Source organism: Curcuma longa, chromosome 16 (genome assembly GCF_044706935.1).
Source record: "Curcuma longa cultivar G26 ecotype Majalengka, Jawa Barat chromosome 16, ITB_CL_G26_1.1, whole genome shotgun sequence".
Classification (NCBI taxonomy): domain Eukaryota; kingdom Viridiplantae; phylum Streptophyta; class Magnoliopsida; order Zingiberales; family Zingiberaceae; genus Curcuma; species Curcuma longa.
Genome location: NC_133876.1, coordinates 6,296,174 through 6,306,568, shown reverse-complemented (window position 1 = coordinate 6,306,568; position 10,395 = coordinate 6,296,174). Strand labels below are relative to the sequence as shown.

Genomic DNA, 10,395 nt, shown 5'->3' with positions numbered 1-10,395 from the left:
AAAATAACTACTATAAAAGGTAGCCCATACTCATGGGCACAGGTATGCACACATATTTACCCTAATTTCCTCAAGCCATATTATTCTCTTCTCGTGTCGAATTCTAACTTGAGCATTGGAGTGGTTTGTTGGGATCCAACTCTGGCGCCAGTCTGACCCTCCTTGGAGTTGTTTTGCAGGCCACTTCTTCCCTTTCTGCAGCTTATTCCTGAAGCGTGCACATCAACGATTTCTGACCCAACGTTTGTGCCATCCACGGTGTATCGGCCGGAACAAGCAATTTATAGGCTACAGGTAATTAATTTGCATCCTATAATATGAAAGAAAATATCGCATCCTATAATACGAAAGAAAGTAGCAACGTGAAGAGCTAAGAAAATTTGGACTGCTGATTGAGTTCTGAATCCATAGAACGATCAAGATAAAGAGAATCTAATTAAATTGTTTATTCATGTGATCGAAAGAGATCAAATAAGAAAACTCCACCTCACTTAAATATCCACTCATGCTTAGATTGTTGGCAGTGTTGTGATGACGTGCGACGACAATGATGATGATGACATGGAACGAGGACGGTGAAGGCGACGACAGGGAGCAAAGACGGCGACGGTGGCAACGACGACAGAAAGTAAGGATGGCGACGGCGGCGGCGGCGGCGTGAGGAGTTTGAGGGTGAGAAAAGAATATTAGAGTTTAGGATTAGAAAGATTTTAAAGTTTTTATTTGTATTTTTGCATAAAGATCCAACAAATTTTAAAATTTTTAACTAATTCTTTTTTTTAAAAATTATTTCAAGATATAACAAGATCACTTGAACTTGGATCTCATAGTTTTAAGCATGGAGGCAATTCATTCAAAACGCCTTGATGCGAATCTATTGGCAGAGTTCATTCCTTGCCCTGTCCTATTTTTGCCTCCCAAGCCGTGTAAATGTAAATGTTTGCAATTCGACAGGATATGTTTAAGGATTTTCGAGAAATATTGTTCTTTGTCATCGTTAACACTGGTTATCATACTTTCCACAGATGTTGTTAAACTTATGCATTATCTATGACTTAGCATTAAGATTAGACTGTGTATTTCAATTTAATAAAGTAGCAGGATGTGGGCGACTTCTACTTTCAACTCAAATAAAAATCTCAAAATTCATACTTTCTCGTCAGATGACAGAAAATAAGGAAAGCTAATTCGTCCTCATGGTATTTATCGATGCTCCCGTTTCCTTATGGCTTGAAAAACAGACAACTGGATCACATTTGAACCTTTTTGTTAAGGCTTACTTAAGTAGCTGATGAAATTTAACATAATGAGAATAATGAAATAGCTAAGTCGAGAACAAAAATGAGAATTCCCACAATTAGAGAAAAACTGTCGTCTTTTCCAGCTCCCCCATTACTCAATTCAGTAGTACAAAGTTGAGTATTCTTTTTGCTCAAGGGGTGGAAAAATATATATGGAATCAGGCACGTAAATTTGGTCCATAATATCATTCATCATTCACAACTGAGTATCTGTGTGGGTGACTTCGAACCAGAAGGACGATACGCATCCGATAGGCAGCCTCGCAGCAGCAGCTCATCTTCTCTCGTGTAAATTGTGGGCAGTGTAAAGGAGGCTGGCCTGCTTGATTTAGCACATACAAGTATCAACAATTGTGGAACTTATGTGGCAGAGAGCTCAGTTGGTATTGTACAGAGGCTAGAGAGACTTTGCTCGGACATTGATGCCACCCCCTCTTACAGACAGGAAGGGGCCCCTGAGTGAATCAGCTCTGCTAACAAGATTCGAGTCCAGGAACACAACTATTACAGTAATGTCATCATGAAAATGACGACGAACTCCACGGTCGATCTTCTTGAGATCAGAGTACCGCATCTCACGTTTTTTTGCTGCTTCTTGTAGCGCAGCTTTGACAAGTCTTCGTGCACTTCCCTGCAGGATTATGAAAATGTTTTTACTCAGATACCCCTGTAAATCCAGCCCACAATGCTCAGAAAGATAATTGCTCTTTTTTTCTTGATAGTTCAGTAAAAGAAATAATTTGCATTTAACATTGTAGTCAACATGGGGGGAAGATATTGTCTATAGTCTCTAACGCTGAAGATAATATCAGATGTGTTCTCGTATTGGAGGCCAACCTAAGCAAGTAAACATTTGCCAAACTCTTTCAGAAAGAATAGAAACTTCAGTTTCTTTATTGTTGTTATATGTTCAATGCTCACTTATGAATTATGACTTGTTTATTCCTTTGTTGTTCGAGTTATTTGTGAAGTTACTCAAACCAAAACAGAATCACTAGGAACTATGCATTATTCAACATCACAAGAAGTACCTTGTCAACTTGTTTCATGCGTTCGTCTACACAAAAGTGCCTCAGACAAGTATTTGCTTTAAAAAAATAAGGGGAAGCACCATGGTATTTAGTGATATTTAGATGCATAATATGTTGATGTTTCATGGTTCATCACTGTTAACCCTACTTGTTTCTGGCTCTAATAAATTGTCTGAAGAATGCATTTAAAAAAAAGAATCAAATGCACCAAAACAAAAGAAATTCTATGTTTGTGCAACACAAACCTATTGTATCCCACCAGTCCAGGTGGTCCAACAAAAAAGTAACAAGCGCTAGGGTATTTAGTGGCAGTCAGATGCATATTATATTGATGCTTCACAGTTCATGTTACTATTAGCCTAGCAGATGCTCAACCTTTTGAATCAAACAATAATCCAACTTGAAAATAAACACAACCTACCATATGCAAATTGCAAATGCATCAACACTGGTAAATGCTTCCTTATGCACTTAGCCTTGGTATTTATTTCTATTCCAAATCGAAAGCAAGAGGGGTTCCAAGGTGAACTCAATAAAGTGTGAGGAAATAGTGATACTACTGTAATTTGCAACATCAGCAACAAGGGAAATGAATTAAACTCACACTGCGAGTGTTGCTTTGAACAATGTCAACAGCTTCTTGATTGCTGAGATGCTCCCAAAGCCCATCAGATGCAAATATAAGGAACTGATCTTGAGGTTGCAGTGGTTCCACAGTAATTGTTGGTTCTGCACTCAATATAGGATTTCTTAAATGGCTCACGGAGTCTGAATTTTGCATGCAATGGTTCCCGATTGAATTCAGCCTTTTTTAGGTACACATCACCAATTGACCTGGAAATCTGGAACAAAATAAAGTAATTTTCTTTAAGGGAAATTAAGCTCCAAATATATTATTCACTAATAATCAAAAAACATACATTAGTGATATCAGGAATGGGAAAGAGCATCACTGAAAGAGTGAATATCATTGACTCTCTACAGAGATATACGATGCCAAGAATTGGCAAGTATGTTACTGTTAGATTTCTACCAGCTTTGGTCACATCCTAATTAGAGCTACTCCAATTTTATAAGGATTCCAATCTGGAACTTACATCTCTCCTATGACCCAAATAGGTTCAAGTGATCTGGATCTTGCTTTGTTGAAATGACAAAAGTCTGAGCCAAGACTTCAAATCAAGTTCTTAGCAATAATTGGCAGGCTAGAAATAAGGGAAAAGGTCTAACTCACTTCTTCATAAATAAAATATAAATGTTGAATGATTAATGAACTAAAACTTAATCTGATAGAGTGCATATGATCACAATATGTAGCAGATATGACAGCAAACCATCAGACACGTGGGTCACTCTTCCAATCAGTAGAATCCGTTAACCATCAAATCAAGCATGTATTTTTTTAGCATAATAATGTGCACAAGAAAACAAACATCAATCTACCTGGATTAGGCCCTTGACACGCCACACATTATGCTTCAAAACAACAATATGTTTATCATCAGGATGCATTGACTGCAATTCCCGCCTCACAGATTCAATTGCTACATTGTGTTCTGCTGATAATTGCACAGCCAAAACTTCTCCAGTTGCTTTCACACCTCTTCCTAGAACAACACGGGAGTCACCAAGATTAGCTATATAGAGTGTACCGCTGCAGATTACCCCAACTAGACAGCATGAGCCAACAGCTGCAATCTGAGGTTTCACAGGCCATTGTTTGGTCACCAAGGAAATAAACCCCTCCTCTGTTGCTTGGTATGCCTTCCTTATTACATCAATGGACATGGACTCCTGCTCTGTCACAAATCCTGTCAAAACAATTGCTATGAGAATGGGCGATGAATATCACTATATTATGAAAGAGGTACCCTTTTAAATACATCATGCAGCACATCCTATCTGATCCTGATTAAGAATTGAGTTTCATCTACAAAGTAGCAAACAGGAACTAGGCAAATAAATACAAAACACAATGAAAAATAATCAGAAATGAATTGTAAAAGTTAAATAGGAACAAGAAAACGGGGTGAATATGATCAGGATACATGTATATTAGTATTTCTCCTATTCACCCAGCATCAAAACCTTTATATTGTTTCAAACAGGAGCTAAAATTAACCACAGACAAACAACTTAATAGACCAAACAAAACACCCATGATACCATGAAGCAGTAATGACCAAAGGATAACCTAAAGAATGAGAAACAAGGAAACTATTTTACAATTTAATAGTTAGAAAAAGATGCACTGTGCCCATAAATGACTTTTACTCAATTTTTTTTCATGAATTCTTTGATATAACAATACCGTACTCATATTATTGAAAGAATGACTTGCTTTACTCATAATTCATAAGAATGCCTGAAGTTCCTAAGCATTAATGTAGAATAAACTGGAGTTGTGCAAGTACAGAGCTTACTCTTCAGGTTCTGAAATAGATGATCATTGACATAACGAGAAGTTTCTGGACCACCATGCCCATCATAAACCCCAACAAAAGTCCCATATGGCCCCAATTCAAGCGAGCTTAGAGGTCCTGACTCAAGCTGGCTCTGATCCTCAAGCAAGTTATTTGCTTGTACAACCGCCATTGAAAACTCACCATAAACATGCTGCCCATTGTCCTTGTACCATAGAAGCCCATCCTGTCGACCAACCACATCAGAACCAGAGCGGGCAAATAAGTTTGATTGCTGCCAGCAGGCCTTTAATAGGTTTATCAATTTTGTTAACATCCCTCATCTCAATTAAACGCACATTTGTGTTTTCAGCATCTCCCAGAAAAAAATCTGATATCCCAAACTGAATCTGCACCTCTCCTCCAAAACTGAAACAAAAGAAGTCGCATGAAGCATGTCAGTTGGAACAAAAGACAAATGCTATAAACAAGCCACTAAAGTTTTTGGGAAGACTATCAAACATTCAACTTTCCTTCTATAACCACGCAAAGAAACACCAGACTGAATTAGTCGAAGATTTCAAGAGCAAACCAGTCCGCCCTCTCAGAGTTTTTTTTTATCACAATTAATATAGTCACTAATAAGCTAACTACCAACACACCAAATTCATCTGATAGTTCATAAGAATCCAAATCCAAGATACCTTCCAGGCACAACAACACGATCTACTCACAATTCCTCAACAGCGCCACTACATTCGCTCCGACCTGGATTAATCCATAAGCTTCCGTTGTAAGTAAGCACACAAGACAACGCCGCCCAAAAAGGAGGGGAAATTCATCCCTAAATCAAATCATATGCTTCCAGAGACCGATAGGTTAAAAAGAACAAACCTTCCAGGCCGAGATCGCCACCACGACGCCCCAGATCTGGAAGATGCGCTGCTTCTTCCAAGGATCGAAGAGACGACACGGAAGGTTGCGCTCGGATCCTCTATCGCCGGATTGGGGCTTTCTCGATCTGGAGGCTGCCGCAGCCGAGAAGGGACTCGTTTAAAAAGACCCGAAGTATTACCCACACGCCAGCGGAGCGCAGCGCTTGAGCGAGAGTTGGAAATTTTTTGTAAAATAATTTGGAAAAAATGAAATAATAAAAAGGAATAAAAAATTATCTTATTTTATTTTTATCTCAAAATAGCAGTTCAAAATTATTACATCAGCAAAAGCAATTTTAATTAAATTAGAATGATTTTAATGAAGTTAAAATAATTTTATTTCACTTTGTATTGGAATAGTGCGCTGAAGGTGTTCTTAGCCGTGCCCTAGCTCTCTCCGGCCGCTCTCATCCTCGCCTCCGCTCCCCCTTTTCCTTTTCTACTTCACCGGCGTACCAACTTCCTCCAACCCTTTCGATGCTGGTCCTCCTCTGGATCATCGCCAACCGTCGACCGTCGAGGAAGGTAACACTAATTCGCCAATTTCCCTTACATGCTAGATAAGCTCGCCAATACCCAAATCATGACTAGTTTTAGAGAATCACTCTTCGAAATTTGACTCGGAATAGGATGCTTACGAGTTCGAACTGGGTTTAGCATCCGATGGGAGTACGCGAATCGATCGAGCAAGACCGAAAAGATCACCTCAAGAGAATTTACTTGCTCTAAAGAAGGATTCCGAGGCCATGACAGACCACAGGAGAATGTGCAGCGCTCGAAGAGCCCTCGTCCCGGGACGAGAACCGGTCGCCTTGTTCCCGTGACCATTAAGCTCAACGATTCCAGTGGAAAGTATGTAGTTTGCAGCTTTGAACAATCACCTGCCTCACATTTTTCTCTGCGCTCACATGATGCATTCGCGTTGCAAACCTCAAACCTCAGGCTGTGATGCTGCTAAAAATTCCACCTTTTGCAATGAAAATCACAGGAGTTGCCTCACCACTAAACGGGAACGCCGCATGAAGTATGAAGAAGCTGCAAGCTTACAAGGTGAATCCTTTATTCTATTGCGCTGTGCTACTAGATGAAGAAAGAAAAGGTAGCTAATGCCTTCTGGGCAGATCCCAGATTGGAAGAGAAATTTGTGCCAACAAAGAACTCTATCCATTAGCATTATTCATGGATTTTAATCATCATAAGGAGATTATTGAGTTTGGAGCAGCACTTTTGCATGACTCTCTAGTACTGAATCTTTTCGGTGGTTATTTGAAACTTTTCTTCAAGCAATGTCTTGGATGAAACCAGGAACAATTTTCACTGAACAGCATGATGCTATTATCACTGCATCGTCTTTGTATCTCACAGATTAAACAAATTGCAGTGAAGAGTCTTAACCATTAATTTAGAGTTGGCTGTGTTTTAAGGAAAGAATTCAAAGCTTTTGTCAATGATTATGAGGAGGTGGATGTTCCTGCATGCATGCAATGGTATGCCAGCTTAACAAGTATATCTCCATGATAATGGCTGGTTGCAACAAATATTTGAAGTGAAAGAGAAATGGGCCAAGCCATACATAGACTACAGTTTGTCTGCTGGAATTAGGAGTTCAAAGTCGAGTGAAAATTTAAGTTCTGACCTGAGAGAGTATTTGAAGTCTGGCTAGTGCCATTTCTAATGATGCATTTTGAGAGTCAGAATAGAATTCCAATTAGACTGCAGCAATCACACCCATAATATATTCTTGTTATTTCAGATTATGAAGGGTATAATTCCAGTGAGAAGATGACAAAGTTCAAGATCAAGGCCCCTATGCTAATGCAGGCTGCAGAAATTTACACTCATAATATTTTCCAGTTATTTCAGATTGAGTGTAGAGGAGAATCTTGGTGCAATGTAAAATTATTACCATATGATCTGATAGACATGGATTTGAGTCGTAAAACTAATCTCTTGCAATATAAAATAAAATTACATATAATAAATCTTTCTTTAGGACTCCATATTGATGGGAGTTTCGTGTATCAAATTGCCTTTCAAATTGAGTATGAAGATTTTATGTTAATCAATATTAACAAAATATAATTATGATTGCAACAAAAATATAAAAGATAAACAATAATATATTAGTGCAAGGAGCACTAGTCTACTTTTAGGATTTTGATTTTTGACAATATACTGAAGTTTGGTCAATTTGACCAAGCGTTGATTCAAATATGACATAATATTTGGATGTAATGAAGTTTGATCAGGTCAGTTTGACCAAAAGACTAGTGAGAAGTTCTAATCAGTTGGACTGGATAAGGAAGTCCTAATCAGGTTGATTGAGCAAGGAGAAGTCCTAGTTAGAGGCTAGCCAGGAGAAGTCCTAGCTAGAGGCTAGGTAGGAGAAGTCCTAGTTAAAGGCTAAGTAGGGAAAGTGCTGGTGAGTAAAGCTGGATAAAGAAGTCCTAATTGAAAGTTAGGCAAGGAAAAGTCGATCGGATGTTTGGCAGGTGAGAAATCTACCTATGAAAGTGATTAGTCCTAATTGGAAGTTAGACACAGGTAAGCCTAGTAGGTTAGACCTACAAGGTAAGACTTAGGTAAGCCTAGTAAGTCAGACAGACTATAGATAGGCTTAGGTTGTTTGTTTGTATGTTTATCTTGCAGAGCTAGAAGCAAGATTGAGGAAGCATAAGAGGAGCAAATAGAAGCAGCCGAACCAAGTTTGAAAGTCAATTTAGATCAAACCTGGTTGATTGGTTTCGGGCGTTCGGATCATACTCCAGGCGGCCCAGTGAGATGGTCGCAAGCTCTCCTATAAAGTTCAGGCGTCCAGATTAGGTGGAATTGGCCCCGATAAAGATCACAAAACTGAATCGAATCAGTTCGGAGCGCTTGGAAAGGGATTGGGCGGCTGGAAATGTCTTTATAAAGGCCTCTATGCCCAACACACAAGAACAACCCTAATTTTCATCCATCATATTGCGATACTGCCGAATGCAAACGAAATCAAGCTCATACTCGTGCAACCGGGCAAGTTCTAGATCGGCTACACAAAAGTTTCCTTTTTATTTAGGTCGTATTGTCTTGTACTTTTTATTTTTATTTTTGGACTGTAAGACGGATTTCTCCGCCTCCTGAAAAGTTCTGGAAAGGAGATATTATTAGTGGACGAACGTCTACCGTACATAGGCCTTGGATGTACTAACCCTTAGGGGTTAGAAACCAAAAAATCCGCGAGTCTTGTTTTTTGTTATTTAATACCGCTGCAAGTTCTCTATGTTAGAATAAGAACGAACACCTAAACGATGAGAGCACCGGTCCTACAATTGGTATTAGAGCAAATGTATTTTCGATTATACTAATCGCTACGGAAACAAGAAGGTAAAGATGGAGGGGGGAGCGAGGTAATATTTATGTTCATTGTAAATTCTACATAATTTGTTTTAAGTGCAGGGAGAAAGGGCATTGTAAAAATCAGTATTTTACTTGTAAGACTTGGACGGCACCACCGATGGTAAAGGAGTAACCGATGTCAGGAGTTCGACAATACAAAGAGCATATTACGTACTTCAAGTGTCAAAAACGTGGATACTATAAAAATCGGTGCCTAGAGAGGAAGATAAAAAGGAGATCAAATTGAAATTAGGAGTTGTAATTTTGGTAAATCCTTTAATTTATAAAAATACCTCTAAAATTTGGCATGCCAGATTTATTTTTATTAATAATTTATATAATACTAAAAATTTAAAATTTAAAAAATTTAATTAATAAAAATATTAATTTGATTAATTTAAAAAATTTAAAATTTAAAAATTAGTCAAAATTTAATAATTTAAAATTTTTAAATTTGATTAATTTGAAAAATTCAAACTTAGAAAATTTAAATTTAATTGATTTGAAAAAGTCAATTAATTCTAAAATTATAATTAACTAGTATTTCACCTGTGCAATGCATGGGACGTTATTTTATATAATTAATAATTAAAAGTAGTAAGTATGAATATTTGAATAAATAATTAAAATACAAATAAATTAAATTGGCTATAAATTGTACAATTAGAAAAAAAATAATAAATTTTGAAAAACTTCCTTAAATACAACGTTTGTTGTTGAATTTTTTCACAAAATACATGATAACTTATTGTTCCTAAAAATAGTAAAATAATTCATTATTAAAAAATATTAAAATACTAGATGTAAGATATCATGATGTCATTGACAAAGTCTCCCCACAAATTAAAAGAAGAATAAAATAATACTTACTCCAAATCTTTTAAGATAAAATCAAGAAGGTTTGTAAGATGACGACCAAATTCTTTATTTTGAGGAAAGTCTCGTGCAACTATTTTGCCAATGACATTTTGAGAAAAATATTTTTAAGCTATAAGATAAAATATTCAATCAATTAATCATGGAACAAAAAAATAAATTAACCTACTAAAAAGTATGTTCTCATCAACAGAATCTGTCTTCTTCAGTTCACTAAAAGACTTGAATTCATAAATCATCGATGGAAATGTATCATCAAAAATTTCGCATACATGAGTTTTTATAATAAAATTAATCTTATATTTATTTGTTGTTGTCTTATATTTCATTCGATTCTCTGCAACAATGCTATTTTTTATGACAAATACATGACTTTCTTTGAGAATGAGTTTCACTCTCTCCATAATCTGACGTTTTATTATTCCATGTATGTGTTCACCCTACAAACATATAGAAAGATTAAATATTTGTA

General features: G+C 37.0%; 1 pseudogene; it reads right to left on the bottom strand.

Annotated features, from left to right (window-relative positions):
* Positions 1–1,357: 1,357 nt before the first annotated feature.
* On the bottom strand, positions 1,358–5,776 carry LOC141847235 (putative protein phosphatase 2C 60; annotated as a pseudogene).
* Positions 5,777–10,395: the final 4,619 nt, after the last annotated feature.